At 33.0% G+C, this 17,201-nt stretch overlaps 1 pseudogene; it reads right to left on the reverse strand.

Moving 5' to 3' along the window:
- Nucleotides 1-516: 516 nt before the first annotated feature.
- LOC7467624 (auxin response factor 18-like) lies at nucleotides 517-4,711 on the reverse strand (annotated as a pseudogene).
- Nucleotides 4,712-17,201: the final 12,490 nt, after the last annotated feature.

Here is a 17,201-nt window from a genome sequence, read left to right on the forward strand (position 1 = left end):
TGAAACATTAACCCGTGTTTGTTATTAAGCTGTGATTAGACACTTAACAACCTGCTTTTATTTAGAGTCATCCACGCAACGAGGTGATTTTCTAAGATGGCTTTTGTTCTATCCATCCCCTTCTGGAGCTGAATCATAATTTGCTTCAAGGAAGAACCTTTTGCTTCTTTTTTTCAATTTCTTGCTGGCATGAAATCCCCATCCAAAATATGCTTCCTGGTCAAAGAGAACAGTCGGAATACTTGATGCATGTTCATCTTCCTGCTTAGCAGGATACTTTATTTGTTTTTTGAGTGATTATTATATTCACTTTATAGCCATTGCTCAACTGTCAAAAACTCTGTACAAGGACAGTAGCTCCAAGTTTGATGTCAAGAGATTAATTTGGTATTTCTTCCTTCCTTTTTTCTTAATCCAATAACAGGGTCGCTTTCTTCAAGTCAGGCAATATACAGAAAACATTGAAGCCCGAAAGAGAACGCTGGCATTGCATCTTATGCCTAATATAGGACAACGTTTTCAGAAGGCATAATTCATTCCACCCAAAAACACCTTTGTTACAAGGACCTTGTCCTTTTAAAGACTTGGATTCATAGCACTAGCAGGCCAAGGAAAAAAGAAAAGAAAAAGGAAAACTGGTAAAGAAACCGTGCACAAAAAATACTGAATTCGACCATGACAAATTGGGAATGAAAGCAAGTTTTGAGATCTACATTCTCCTTCTTCAGAAGGAAGAGAAACAAGAATCTAGGAAACTTCAACTGAGAAATCCAAAAATTAGATCACAACACCTCCTCCCAGAACTTCTTGAAGGGCACAAGGTCAGCACAGGAACCAAGGAGTACAATCAGCCAGCTGTACAATTTGAAACCCTTGGGTTTATTCCTTCCTCTACATTCCTCCTACATTATCACTGCCTGAATCTTGTCACAATTGTCAGCCTCCTTGCTGTTTTTGAGAAGTTGCTGCAAGAAATGAACCAGCAACAATCATTCTTATGGGAATGTGCACAATTGCACTCACTAAGTGAAAAGGCCTCAGAACAAAATAACCAATAGAAGTTAAAAAGAAAACGAGTCACACCTGAATGGTTCCTCGCCAATGTGTTTGGTAATACCATTATCGTCACGGTAGAGCAGATTGCTAAATTTCTCAGAATTCCGCAGGCCAAACATGTCAGCCAGCTTTCTATACAATTCTTCATAAGACTCAAGCAATTGAAGGTCAAGGGTGCGACCTACATCTTCTGATTCGAGGAAAACTTTGCAGTGACCAATCTCTAAGGACTGCTCACTCTTTCGGTGGTTGTTCTTATTCCATTGCAATCCTTCACATGAGGAATGCTTTGATAGGCCTCGATGAGGAAGAGTGGACACAGATCCCTCAGAAAATTTTGCCATCTTATCTAATTTTCCTTCAAAACAACTATTTCTAGCAAGAACTGGCGAGCCAGTATTATCAGAGCAGCTACGAGAGATATACTGCTCAGCAACTATTCGTTGACCAAAAAGTACAAGCTGAGGTATCTTCACATCATCAGCTCTCTTTGAAGTCTGGGTAGAATGTGACATGGTCAGCTCACAAGAAACGCCTTCGCTCAAGATAGGCTTTTGAATGGTTTGGATATTGGAGGCTTTTGTGAGTGAAGCAGTATGATCAAGCAATGGCGGGAAACCAGCCCGAAGTAGACCTGTATGCAGTTTATTGAGGTTGAGATCTGATAGTGGTAGACCATAGTGAGCATGCCTGGCTCCCTGCATGCCAGCAGGAATGTTGTTGGGTAGAAAACCAAAGGGACTGCTGGGCTGAAGGAGGTTGCCGGAAAATATCGGCATTGGAAATTGACCGTCGATGGGAAAATCCGGGTGCTGTGGAAGTCTCAACTTCTTCCTTGGTGATGAGAAGGGGGACAAATGGATGGCAGACATATGTGATGCCAATTCCACTAGCCACGGGCTAACACGTTTCACATTTTGAAGCAAATCAGGCTCATCCCATGTAACCTACAACATACAAATAAAAAGTTCCTATTGATTAGTATCTGCAAAATGGAAATTCAGATATGGAAGTATCATGTGCATGATAACATAAAAATCATCCATCCATTGATGTTAATTTAAAATACTAAGTGAAATATTCTTGAAAGTGTTCATACAACTCAAATCGAAAGACAGCAGTCTAGATAACTATCAACTTCAATAACATTACTTAACACAAACCACAACGCAAACAAGTCTAGCACCAACATCTGGATGCATAAAACTGGTAGCCTTTTAAATTAATGCTCCTAAAACAGCCAAATCTTGCAGAGTACTCGAGCATGATGACATCCTACCCCATTAGTCCTTTCATTTGAGGTTTATCACAATATCAGTATGCTACCCATTAGTCCTTTTGTTTTGTAAACTTCATATTTGTCTTAATGGCATAGGAATAAACATATGGAACTAGAGAAAACCCACATAGAAAAAGATATCAACTACAGAGGTCATGACAAGAGTAGTTTTCTTAAAACTAGGATAAACTACTCTTTTTCAGTCGTCAAAATTACGTAGAGATGACAATACCTGGAGAAGTCTCCACGGTGAACCTGGCCAGCAAAGAGGATCAGCATCCTGAACAGAACAAACAGTTCCCATGAACCAACTAATCCGAGAAGAGTCCTCAGTTTCAAAGGCCATCTTGAACCGCATCCCTGAACACCACCGGATCTGCATTACTGTTTTTACCAAAGAGGCTTTCACAAAGAACTCGGGAGTGTTGGCTCGAGGATAGTAAACAGTCTCAAAAGGCAGTCCATTTGCAGCAAGAACAGCAGCTTGAATAACCGATTCAGCCCTCACTTTCCCTCGCCCCATCAAACTTTCATTTGACTTCGAACCATTGCCATTCCCCCTTCCATTCTTCACCATCTTATGTTCATCCTCCCTCGAGAACGCACCAAATCCCCCATAAGGCACTACAAGATTCCCAAGAGCCGGATTCCACAAGGACTCGGGTCCGCCACTGATCGCCCTCTTAGCTCTTCGAACACCAACGCAAAGATCTCCATTCTCCGCCCTCAAAAACACAACAGAATCACCAGCAACAAGCTTCTTATGATTCACAAATGGGCTCCATCCAGTTGTCAAAAGATGCCTTCTCGGTGTCCCTCTATAGATATGCCTAAACTTCCACGTCTCACCGTGAACATCCTTAGCAAGAAGGGTCTGCACAGGCGGATCTGCTGTGTAATCCAATCGTGGAAAAATCATCTCAGCACAGTACCTTGGCACGGAGAAACCTCCACCATTGTTTGCATCAGATTGAGTCAATGTCTTGGCAAAGGAAACCGGCTTCTTATTGTCATGTGCGGCTTCCTTTTCACCATTAACTGCAACTTCTTGGTCATCCAAATCGATTTCATTAGAGTTAATTGGAACCAACCTAATTTTAGCAAAGACCTCGTCAGTTTCCGGGTCAGCCATGAATTTGATAGCTGAGACTCTGCATAGAGTGTGAGAAGCACCTGGCAAGTTCCTGAAATCAACAGGCTCACACGCATGCTCGGCATGGCCTTGAGGGAAGTAGAAGACCTTAGAATTCACTGCCGGCATTTGGACCATGCCACCGGCACAGGCATGCCATAACTGAGAATCTAAGCACTTGTCAGCCTCCTCTTTCAAAATCTCTTTCGCTTCCATAAATGTTATCATCTCTTTAGTCGAAGCCACAAAAGTACAAAAGATCAAACAATCAGGGATTTCTGGATAAAATAAAAGAAAGTATAGTCCAATCAAGAGAACTAAAAAGTATAGTCCGACAAAGTTATTACCTCAAAAGGCAAACACTATGATCAAAAAGCAGGAGAGTCAAAATTTGAAGAATCTTTATTTCTGCTACATAGAGAACAAGGAGTTTTTTCCTTCCTCACTGAGATACACGCTAAATTCTGATTCTCACAAGCAGCAGCTGTATCCAAAACTGCGATTTCAATTCCAAGAAAATCTCAATATCGTTGAAGAAACGAAGCTGCTCTACAGGTCCTCCCTCGTCTCTAAACCCCTTTTCTTTGCAACTCTTTCTGCTGTCGTTGAAACTAAGAAATCAAGCTCTTGTACAGCTTGTCCAAAACGATTGGATTGGCATAAAAACCACGGAAGTTTGGGACTAAAAGTTGAGTTTCCAGACTTCAAAAAAAAAAAAAAAAAACTGTACCCCAACCCTGTTCTCTCTCCCACGGTTTTTAGAAGCCGAAAGGAGAAGATATCAGTAACTAACGAAACAAAGAAAACTATCTCAGCATGTCCTCACAATTCTTCTGCTAAATTTAGCAGAGAAAAAAAGAAGTCTTGAAGTAATCCCCCAACAAGAGTCAGTCGTCACAGATTCAACCAAGAAATCATGGCAGTAAAAGAAGCAGATAAAAAGGGTATCATCGAATAAGCAGAAAAGATTTTTTGAATCATGCAAGAGTCCAAAAAAAGACACAGACACTTGCTTTGAAAGAACAGGAAAAGGGCAAGTTTAACACGCACCCAATAAAGAAAAAAAGGCCGAAAGGAGTGGTAGCAGTAGAGTAATTGTAGTGGATATAGAAGTCCTTCATGTGTTTCTTTTTCCTATTCCATTTACCTTTTTATTCGGATCTGAAGAGAACTCTGTGTATCCTCAGACGGCAGGAAAACAACAGGGATCTTTAAGGAGCCTGTCCAATTTCCCTTTATTTTTTTTAGTTTTGATTATTACATTAACATTTCTCCTTAAATCCCTTTCCATTATTCAATCCCAATATTGTTTTTGCTTTTTATTTTTTTTTAAATTAATATTTTCATATCCAACTATATTTATAAGCAACCAGCAACTATGTTTATAAACATCCTAAATTAAAGTGATGATTTGTTGTTGGTTCCGTGATGCTTTCGCGAGTTTTAGGAGAGGAAGCCAAGACAGCGCTCAACTGGACATTGCAGACACTTAATTTAGTCCTTAACTTATATATTCATTTTTAATTAAGTCCCAAATCTAAAATATTTATCTGTTGTATCCTCAATTCATACATCACTGCGTACGAAAATTACAAGATCTAATGAGCCTCTCTTGCCATAGGGAAAGTTTTTTTTATAACATTAACAGCGTGTTGAGAAAGTGGATGAAGTAATAAGAGACAAATGCCTATCATATATTTATTGATGATTTTATCTTACTTCAGCATTTGTATTGTATTTTTTTCTTTTTTTGTTAAGATGTAAGAAAAAAAAATCAAAGGAAATCTTTTCAAAATCTCTCAAGGACGTCGCCTATGAGTTTTTTTATTTATTCACGTGGGTGTCCGGACCAGCTTGCGTGTATCTCGACTAATCCCATGAGTCCTGAAGTTAATGACCATGTAAGCCTTCAGTGGCCATCATATTAGCAACCACATGACTCGAACCTGAGACCACAGAGAACAAACCCCTTGATCCCAAGCTCTTATTACTGAGCCACCTACTAGATAATTGTTTATAGCTTTTTATACCTTTTTCCTATAAAATGATTAAGTTAGATGATAGAACTTCTAGTGATTTTTAAAAATGAAGAGTAATTAATAATTTAATTAAATATACAGACATAAATACATTTGTTTTTTTCCTACTAAAATAGATTTTTTTTTCAATGAATGATCTATAAATATTAAATTTAATTGGATTAAAGGATTAAGGTTGGATAAGCGAGTGATATAAAATAATCTTGAGATAATAAGAAAATAATTTAAATTGGGAATAGCTTTATTGATAAAATTTCAAATGTGTGTCCTAAATAAATTAATATTTTAGATAAATATTTTTAAAGATACTATCATTTTAAAATAAAAACACTAACATTACAAATAAATTTAATTATAGATGAACACTATACACGAGCTAGATCATAGTCTAAAGTATCCATACTCAAATTACTAGAAATTTGATTATTTATATAAAATAAAATTCGATCAAATTTGGACCGCTCTAAGATGGATCATTTGAGATGCCATAAAGGAAAAGTTAATATTAAAAAAAAAAAGAAAAAAAGAAAATACGAGAATACGGGCAATATGGAAAAAGAAAGTGGCCGCACACAGTTTCAGGCCAACTAGGGTTAAATGCTCTAACCGCTAGCTCCGGCTCGAGTTAGCTACAAAATACAAGCTTTTACCCTATGCTACTGTTCTGAGAGAGACGCTGCTATTTTGAATATTGGGGCCAGTGGATCGTTGTAACAAGAGACAAACCACATTTATTTATTTATTTTCTTTTTGGTAGACTTTAATAAATCCTCTTGCATCACGGGTGGACATATTATTTGTTTTAAAAAGTTTTAATTTTTAGAAACTATTATTTTTCTATGATTATTTCATTTAACCTGTTTTTTTTTTTTTTTTTTTTGTAAGTGTTGACTCTTTTACTAAGCTGGAGCTTTTTTTTCATAAATAAACAGAGGATTCTTCTGGATTTTGTCACCGTAATGACGTTTTTTTTGGTTTTTCCCTCCTGTTATCATCAGCCAATTAATGGCTCAATCAGTAAGTCATCTTTACCGCAAAAAAGTAAAACCAAAATGTTTGGTTGTTTGCCAGTTTTTACCAAGAGCCTTCTCGATCGGTTCAGGCAACCTTCACACGTCCACTACGATGGGGACCGGTGAGCCGGGAGTTAAGCGGTTTCCGTCCTTGCTAACTTCTTCTTTATTTCCCTAGAATATCACTTTCAGTAGAATACCGATTAGGGATTAAAAAGGGTGGGATCCATTGTTTTTTTTTGGTGTACCAGCCTCTTTTTTTGGTATACTCGCACTAATCGTCTTGGTAAATTGTCACCTACTGCGACCCCGTTCTCTTTTCTTTCTTCTTTTTTTCTTTTGAATCATGACTAATATCCACGTAAATCACATATTAAAAAAAATAAAGTCCATCATTATCTATAAAATAAAATCTCTACATAAAACCATTAATAAAATTTAAAATTTATATATATCACACGAGTACACGTGAGGTGTTGGAATCAAAAAGTCGCTACTTAATTATTTGATTCAGGGTTATTAAGAGATCCGGGTAGACTAGTCTTATATGAAATTCTAAGATAGAAGACTGATTGTGATTAGAGAAGGTATTAGCATCCCTAACGTACCTTACCTGAGGTAAACTGCATTGCGTGGTTTAAATATAGCTTAAATTCTTCTCAGAAATTTTGGAGATTTCGACAAAAAATGAATATTTTAATATCAAGCCATCATCTTACGGTATAAATGTACAACCATGATATTAAATAAAATTGCTAGAAAAATATGCAGAGGACCCACAAATAAGTTTAAATTGGTCTTAGATTTTTTTTTAGGAATTTACTTGGGGTTTATTTGGCAAAATATCATTTTCATTCAAAATAAAATTATCAAAATAGGTTTAAGGGTGTGTTACCCAAACAACCCCTTAGGCCAAAAATTTCTCAACAAAAAAGTAACCAACCAAACAAAGCCTAGGTACTTGACCAAAAAAAAAACCAATCATGTTGACTTGAAAACGCTAGTTCAACCCTGAACCGAACCGAAAATCATGGTTTGACTTGAAACCCTTAGTTCGACCATAAACCGAACTAAGGACCACTGGTTTGACCTGAAAAGACTTAAACCAGAAACCAAAATGAATTAGACTTAAAAAAACACACAAACCAAAAATTATTTGTCAAAACGAATCAAAACCCATAAAAAATAAAGAATACCAATGAACATTCAAACTAAACCTAGCAACACAAATCTCAAGCCAGACAAGTTTTCAAGCAATCAAATGCAAAATTTTGTTCACAATCATGCACGAACCGAGAATCAAGCATCCATTCACTTCGATTATCAAAGAATCAACATGATTTTGTCAAAATGGGTTTTGGTTTAAAACCAAAACTCTAGGATTAAAAATCTACATAAAACTTGTTATTGATGCATGAAGACCCTAGATTATCAATTAAACAAGTCATACAAATATGCAAAAACCAAAATTGAATCAAAACGAAACCTAAAACTAGTACCCAAGACAATGTTGTTCGAATGAACATGAAGAACATTCAACAACAAAAACCCAGAAATGCTTAAGTTATTTCCAGACCTATAAATGCCCATTTGAAGCTTTAAACTTCCAATTTTTTACCTTAACAAACCACATTACCATATTCATATACGTTTTATTTAAAACAAACAACAAAAAACCATAAATAATGGAAAACATGCTTGAAATTTCTAAAACCAAAATTGCAACAGCCAACCAATGCATTAAATTTACATCCAAAACTAACTCTTTAACACAAAAACCAAGCTTAGGAACTAAGGACATGAACTAGCAACCCAGAAATAGGCATCAAACAGCCATTGCCACTTTTGGAATATTACAAAACAACATCTAAATGTTTCATAAACATCTAAAAAATATTATGAACTAACTTAAAGCAACATCAAGAAGAAAAACTACATTTTCATGCATTAAACAACATCCAAGCTTAACACTATGTGATACCAAAACAAGACTAAAATGTCATTAAACATTAAGAAACCATGAATGGGCAGGTCACATGGATTCCGCCCTTGAGTTTTTACATGGTTATACCTTCTCCAAGCTTGCTGCCCTTGAGTTTTTACATGGTTATACCTTCTCCAAGCTTGCTAACTATAGGTTATTGTTTTTCCTTCTCTTTTACTTTCTTTTTTACCTTTCACTCTCTTTCTTTCCCAAGCTTGTTAAACCTTTTATGTTAGGCTATTAAACCTTCATAATAGGGTATATTAATAAAGTATTTCCCCATATTTTTCTTTTTTTTTCTACCCCTTTTCCTTATTTATTTTTCTGATTTTCCAAGGGGGTATTCATATGGTTTTTCTATGTTTTTTGGTGAATTCAATCAAAAATTAATCAAAACTTAGCCCCTTGATCAAAATGAGAGGGTTTTAGATAAAAGTTAACAACTAAAAGCTCTTGTACTAGGCTAATTTTGCATGGTGGTTTGTTTTTTTTATGATTTTGTTAGACTTGGAGGGCAATGAGCCATTTTTTACCTTTTGATATTGAGAGGGAGGTTTTAAGGCCCTTAATAAGAACCCTCTAAGAGGCTTTCAAGTGTGAACACATGAAAAATATTGGGTGGTTTTTGAAAAATATGTGTCATAGTCAAGGCTGATTGGATTGACTACTTTCGAGGCTTCGCTAGAGCAACATCGATGTAAACGTCATCAAAAACCACCTGAAGTTGGTAAAGGAGGTGCACACCTTTTGTTTGGATCCAATTTTTGCAATTTGAAGGTCTCTAACTTCACAATTATTCGTTCAAAGGTGTTAACTTAATTAGCCCAAAATTTAAAAATGCAAGAAAAACTGATCAGGAACAAGATGTTGGATACGTCTTTCAGAAATTTTTGAATTTTTTAAGATTTTGATGAAAAACGGTTATTTTAATACAAGATCAATATCTTATAGTGTAAGTGTTCAACCCTGATATTAAATATAATTGTTGGAAAAATATGCAAGGGACCCACAAATAATTTAAAATTAGTCCTTGAATTTTTTTTAGAATTTTTAGGAAATTATTTGGGATTTGTTCGGCAAAAAAACCATTTTTATTCGAAGCAAAACTATCAAAATAGTCTTAAAGGTGTGTTGCTAAACAACCCCTTAGCCCAAAAATTCCTCAACAAAAAAGTAACCAACCAAACAAACCCTAGGTACGTGAACAAAAAGAAAATCAATCGAGTTGAATTGAAAATACTGGTTCAACCCTGAATCGAATTGAAAACCATGATTTGACCAGAAACATTTGGTTCAACCATAAAACAAATCAAAGATATCTATGCATAAATGTATACATAAAAGCAGCAGCAATAGCAACAACAACAACAATAAATTTTGATTGAGCAATGAGATAATTCAACTTAAATCAGGTTGGATTTTTTATCTAATAAAATGTAATCCTCATCAAAAGAGATAAAAACACAATCTAATCAAATTAAGTCATGTCAATTACTCGATAAATCCAATAAAATTATTATTTTTAATATTGTGTTTATGAAAAGGTTGATTTCTATTGCCAATAATTTATGTTGTAGCTACCTAGAATGAAGTATGATTTGATGGAATATGAAAATGCATCATAAAAAAGAATTGCTTTTTATCGACGAGGTCATGATTAACCAAAATTGAAACATATAGTGGAAATTGAGCTTTTGGCATAAAAATTAACAAAAAGAAAACTAAAAGAAAAGGTGAAATTACATTTGAATCATTATGGATTAGAATAGTCTTTCTTTGATTTTTTTTTCTTGTGTCTTGCTACTAGTTTTAGTTTGGTTGCTTATAGCTTGGATTCTGTCGTTGTTGCCCATAGAGCTGGTTTTATGACTTGCCATTCTTTTTTCTTTTCTGGATATGACGAGTCTAGCATGTGGCTTTCCTTGGTTCTGTATTTTGGGTGGTTATTCAGGGTGGCTTAGTGGATGCTCTTTGGTTTCGGTAGGTTAGGTTATGTGTTTCTCAACCTTTTGCTTCTTTTTTTTTCATCCTTTTGTTTTTGTTCTTTGTTATTTCTATTGTCTTCGTTGCTAGTTTAGAGTGGGATCTTGTCATTTGCGTTTTTTACTGGATTTTTAGCTTTATTTTGTGTCTTTATTCTTATTTTTTCATGTGTTTTTTACATTGCACAATCGCTACTTCAGTTCTTTGTTTGTTTCTATAGAGGTTATGGGAGGCTTTTCCAAACATGTTTCACTCCATTCTCACTTGGTTTGTTTTCTTCCTTTCCATGATTGACTTGTTAGTGTTTGATTTTTTGCCTCTTAGAACAACCTATTTTCGTGGTAGTTTTCGCTCCTATTTGCATGTTTGGTTTGCTTCGATTACAAGTCTTTATAGGTGTTTTTTATCTTCCAGTCATTTGTTATGAGTAACTGCTTCTAGGACACTTTGTTAGTATGACTGGTTTTTGTAAAAATTCATTGTTTTTTTTTTTATTCTATGTTTTGGGTGGTAATCAAAGTTTTTAGGGTGTATGGACTATGGTGATGGGTGCATTACAAGAAAAAGTTCATTGTCTGACTCAATTATAAAATTGAATTTTTTACTCAATCGGACCACCGGAGATTGAACGACCTATCTTTTTGTGTTTAACATTTTCATTAACCTTGCAGAGTTTGAATTTGTGATTTAGATGAGGGTGCTTATTTTGTCTCAAGGCTTTAATGGATCAAGTGAGTCATTTTATGATTGTTCTTTTCATTGTACTTGAGTTTGCATGGATTGATTAACGATTTGTATGCATCCTTTCATTGCCAAAGCCATGTTGAATGCTTTAAACATAAAAATTCTATTTAAATAAAAAGGTGTATTTTTATAAGACAATATTATTTTGGTACATGGCCAAAATAGTACCCTTTTTTTTCATAGGCTTTGCAATTGTATCTTGTTTTTTTTTCATGGCTTTAGCCTAACTTTGGCCACTTTTTTCTCTCTCCCACGCCATCTAAAAATATCAAACAACACATCAAACCCCTCACTCCTCTTTCCTATATGTGTACTACATTCTTAGCTAAAAAATATGTGTTTTGACCATTTGAAACCACCACAAAACTGGTACAAAAACGCCAACACAAACATGTTTGGTCAAAAGGGAAAAATCATGGTGGATGGTCAAGATTAACATAGAGGAACCAATGACCATGATCATTTCACTAAGAAAGGTTATCGAAGCTTCATCCTTGCCTATAAATAGAAAGGCAAAGAAAGAAATAAAGGGAGCTAAGCTAGATAGAGAAAATGCTAAGAGAGAGAAGAAAAATAGAGTTTGAGTTAAGAGAAGTGAGGGTAGGTTGAGCCAAAAGGTAAGAGAGGTGAAAGAAGAAGAATAAGAGGAGAATGAGGAAAAAAAAAAGGAAAAACCTGAAAAAGAGAAAAAGAAAAAAGAAAAGGGAGGGTTTTGGGTTGACAATAGAAGTGTTATGAGCAAGTAAGGGTAGGTTAAGCCAAAAGGCAAGAGAGGTGAAAGAAAAAGAAGAAGAGGATAATGAAGAAAATGAGGAAAAAAAAAGGAAAAAACTTGAAAAAGAGAAAAAAAAAAAGAAGAAGAAAAAGGAGGGTTTTTGGTTGAAAATAGAAGTAGCAAAGGGGGAAAAAGAAGAAAAGGAGGGGAAAAACCGAAGAGAGAGAAAACTAAAATAGAGAGAGAAAACCACCTAAAAAAATTTCATCATTGACACCACCATCTTTTCCACCACAAAAACTTCTCCCTCGTCTTGATTCAGCCCTAAGGTAAGTCAAATTCTTATTTTCTTCTTTTCTAGTAGGGTTTTTGCATTGTTTTTACTATTCACATATGAAAATGATGCACATTACACTATCCATGCATGATTACTATTCATCCATGTATTTTTATTTTATTTTATTTTTGTTCACTTTGCAATCGTATTAGCTTCATTTTGTAAAACTTTGTTCTTGTCTTTTTACATATGCATATTTATGTAAAAATTCATCTTCAAAAATAGGTTACTATTCAACAATGCATTTTCATTTTATTTTATTTGCTTCATGTTAATGTTATTTGCATTTTGTAAAACTACGCTTTTGCCTTTTTATATATGTATATATATGTGTGTAAATATTTATTTTTGAAAAAAAAATAAAAATAATGTTGACTAGTTTTCTTCAAGTTAGTGTCATGTTTTTATTAAGTTTGAGTTTTAACAACTAGGTCGATGTGTTTTTCATTTTTTAGGGACTGGCGTAGGCCTAGTATGACATTTGTAACCTCAAAACGAGTTTAATAATGAGTCAACACGTTTTTATCAAATTTACATCATATTTTGAAAACTTGAAGTCTAGAGTGATATTTTCAAACAAAAAACAAGGTCAATAATAACTCTGCAGTCTCTTCAGAATATGAATATGCATTGGACGAGTGTAGTATTTTGTTCAGTTTTTGTTAAAAATAATATTAAAGAATTTTCGACGAACATCCATCAATAGTAAATGTTTTGTGAATAAACTCATAAAATAATTTAGAAAATTGATGGCATGTATAAAATAAATTTTAGAAAAACATAAAGCTAAGGTAATTTTTTCTCAAAAAAGAATGCAATAAAAGTAATTTTTATCTTTTCTAAGCATAATAACTAACTACTTATCTAGAACTTTGAAATAAATGTATATTTTAGGATTTTTAGTTTCCTTAAAAAAATAGATAATAATCTCATGCTTTATATTTTCTTTTAATATCTGGATTTTTTTATTTTCATATTGAGTGCGACAACATCTACCTATGTGAAAGGAGAGAAGAATATACCATCTTTTTTTCTTTTTTTAATTTTCGAAGTAGTTTAAGCTCATTCATCGAGTAGATTTTACAAGAGAAATGATTTGCATTAGTTTTCAAATTCAATAAGGACCGTCCCATGTTCAGAGTTCAGACAAGATTTTTCTATGTTTATTTAATGCTATATATAAAGTAGGGTCACGCTGAAAATAGTTTCCAATGACATAGGCCCCTGCCCTTTATTAGAGAAATAGGATGGAAGTGAAGAGTGGTTGAAGGACAAAGAACACAACCAAACGTGACACTGAACCCCCACCGGAAAACCGTAGCATCATCAATTATATCCAAAGCGGCCCTCGTCAAATGTAGGCGCCCCCATCATAATTTTCTTATGAGGTATATCTTTAAAATAGTATAAAAATAATAATTTTTTTCATGTTTAAGGTTGCTCTCAAGCAAAACTAATTTTGTTTCACTAAAAAGAATAAGATAAGTTTGTCCAATTCTTTGCACAATGATTAACTCGGGTTTATCCGGATCAATATATATAAATAATAATAATTATTATTATAGTTTTAAAACTTAACTATGAGGTCGGTCCAGGGAAAGAATTAAGTCACGGATTAGGTTGAACATTGGCCTAGGTCAACGTCATAATAAAAATGATTATTATTATAGTTTTAAAATCTGACTCGAAGGTCGACTCGAGGCTAGTCACAGGTCGGGTTAACCGTTGACCTGGTTCAATGTAAGGATAAAAATGGTTAAAATCCAACTAGAGGGCCAACTTGGGGCAAGACTCAGGTCACGAGTCAGGTTGTCCATTAAATAAAAAAGATTATTATTATAGTTTTAAAACTCGATTTTGAAGTTGACTCGGGGCAAGACTCAAGTCATGAGTCATGAATGTCAACTCGGATTTAACAAATAATAAAAAAAATAATCAATGAATTTTTTACTTATGTTTCATATCGGGCTGACCCGGGTTTTTAACCAGATCAGATCAGATAAATTATTAATCTATTTTTTTTAAACCCGAATCAATTTAAACCCCAAATCAATTGAGTCCCATTTAGTGTGTAACCAAACACAAAATAAAATAAATTATCGTACCCACCAACATCAACATGGAGAGTTACAAAATAACGATCAGCCACTTCTTTATTCTAAGCTTTTTAATAATATCCAATTTTGTTCTATCCCTTTCAGTTTTAGTACTATCCATATTAATATAGTTTTAAGATATACTTAACATCAATTCCCACCCTACTTTACGTGACCATGTTCACCTACGAATGTGACGATTGCTGGTAATTGGTTGAGAACGTATTTTATGTTTTTCTTACCAATATGAAATTAATTTGTTTTTATTGATCTAGCAAGCATGCCGTGACGCTCGAAGAAAATAAAACATCATTTTTATTTTAACCACTGGTCGATGTCGACGAGTATAGTTTATAAGGTTTGATTTGATTTGGTTTGTTTTATATCCCTTTCATGTAGAATTTCAAACATTTATCCAATAAGAGGTGATAATATAAAACAGTAACTCTACTATAGCCACCTTAATCAATTCTTAGAAAAACATATCTACGTAAATATTTGATGTTATTAAAATACATGATTCGGTATAATCTCTATTTAAAATATTCTTACAAAAAAATAAACAATAATACGATTCTTCCATTGAATTTGATATACTTGCACGAACATGAATTTAAACGTGTATTATGGAGTGAGATTTGATATTTTGAAGAGTATTTTTGATTTATCTTTAAATTATTGTTGAAAACTCTTATGAAATATCTTGAAAATATGGTAAAGATGATTTTTTACTTTGAAATAATTTTTTTTTTTCATGGATGAACTCATAACCCTTGCTAAATTTATTGCGGATGAATCTAGAGGGTACAATAATTTAGCCATGTTCTCAATTTTAAGTTTTAACAACAGTCCAGAGTGAACAATGTGGGCGTTCAAATCCAAATGGTCATATTATACCCACCAACGTAACCACTGTACAAGGGAGTAGCAAAAGTCTGCTTTAATGGCGCTGCAAAAGAGGCGATGAAAAATAGACAGAAAATCCTTTTGATTATCTCTCGCTGTCTTTATCGTCTCTCTTATATACTGGATAAAGGAATCCCTTCTGCGGCTGGCGGTGGCGGGCATACCTATCAGAGACCTTAAACAAAAGTCAAGCGAAGGATAGAAGCAACATTGCTTCCAGATTATTCATTGAGCGTAATAAAAAAAAAAAAATTTCATGTCTTTCAATAATTTGATCAGATCATCAAACAGAAACTCGGCAAGCACGAATGGGAAAGACTTTTGACTTGTACAAAGATGCTTTGCTGATTTGCCCAGGCACCTTGAACACTTTTCGGTGGTTTTTTGATACCCAAAATTTTAATAATTTTTACAAAACTTGCCAGCAATGGTGGCAGCGGTGACAGCTAAAAAAAAAAATCAATTTTAAATAAAAAATATTTAAAAACTAAGATGGGTTTGATTTTCGGTGGTTTTAAAAGCAAAATAAAAAGATTTAATGGATTTTTTAGAGAGATTGTGAGAGGCAACTGTCGGTTTTAGATTGAAAAAAACCATCTAATTTGTGTGTTTTTTTTATATAGATTGTATTTAAATTTTTATTAATAACATCCTTTAAAAGCATAATATTATAAGTTGTCATGCTTGAGCGTGACATCTCACTTATTGTATTTTTTAATATGTCACATTTTTAAAGTATTACTATATTAAAGTATGTTATTTTGTTAATATTTTTTGAAATGAGACTACCAAGCTAAATTTTTATTTTTTCTGTGCTAATTTTTTTTTATTAAAAAAACCCGATATTAATTGGGGACAACATTAGAGTCCCCTTCTCAGACAGCTTCCGAATCTCTGTTTCTAAGTTTCTTCTCTACTCTTTTTGTTTTTTTCCCAGCCAAAATGAGTCGCGTTGAAGAAAGATAATAAAATATTGAATAAAATATTTAAAAAATTTGTATAGCATACAGGTTCATTTTTTTTTTAATTTGATTTTATAGTGATTAAATAAATATTCATATATTTTTTTAATTTTTTAAATAAAAAATATATTTTTTAAGCCAAACTTCCCTTTCTTGTTCATGTTTTTTTAACACTTTTTATTAGCAAGATATTTTTTAGTAAAAACTAAAAAGGTAACAGAAAAAAATATTCATCAAAATTTCAAATAATTCTAATTAAATATAAAAATATATATATCTTTAATAAAAAATTCATTTTTCTTGTTCATGTTTTTATTTTTTGTTTTGGTTAAAATATTTTAATTCTACATAAAAATATTTTCCAAAAATTCATTTTTCTTGTCCATCAATAAAAACAGATCTTTTATTATCATTAAATATTCCTTAGAAAATGTTTTTTTTTTAAATTCTACATAGCAAGAGTAATTATTAATATTATAATTAAAAGCTCTAGTATTTGAAAACTATAACATAATCAGTTAAAAATAAATTTTTTTAATAGTTTTATTTAAAAATATTCTTTAAAAACAAGGTTGAAGGAATATTTAAAAAATTGTCAAGCATGTATAGCCCTTGAAGGACGAACCTGCATGCCTGAACTCAAATAAAAAGTCTAAGTGACTGTTTGGAAACATAGTTATATCCATGTTTTTTTTTTAAATATTTTATTATATATTTTAAATTATTTTAATATGTTAATTTCAAAAATAATTTTTTAAAAATAAAAAATATATCATTTTAATGCATTTCAATATAAAAAATACTTTGAAAAACAATTATAACCACATTCTACATACATTAAATATGCATGATGTTTTTTTTAATGAACAAATAAAATGTTGTTTATTTAATTTTATATATTTAATTTAACAAATAACATGTCCGTCTGATGATAAAAAAAATTAGGATCTACAAT

Source organism: Populus trichocarpa, chromosome 16 (assembly GCF_000002775.5).
Source record: "Populus trichocarpa isolate Nisqually-1 chromosome 16, P.trichocarpa_v4.1, whole genome shotgun sequence".
Lineage (NCBI taxonomy): Eukaryota > Viridiplantae > Streptophyta > Magnoliopsida > Malpighiales > Salicaceae > Populus > Populus trichocarpa.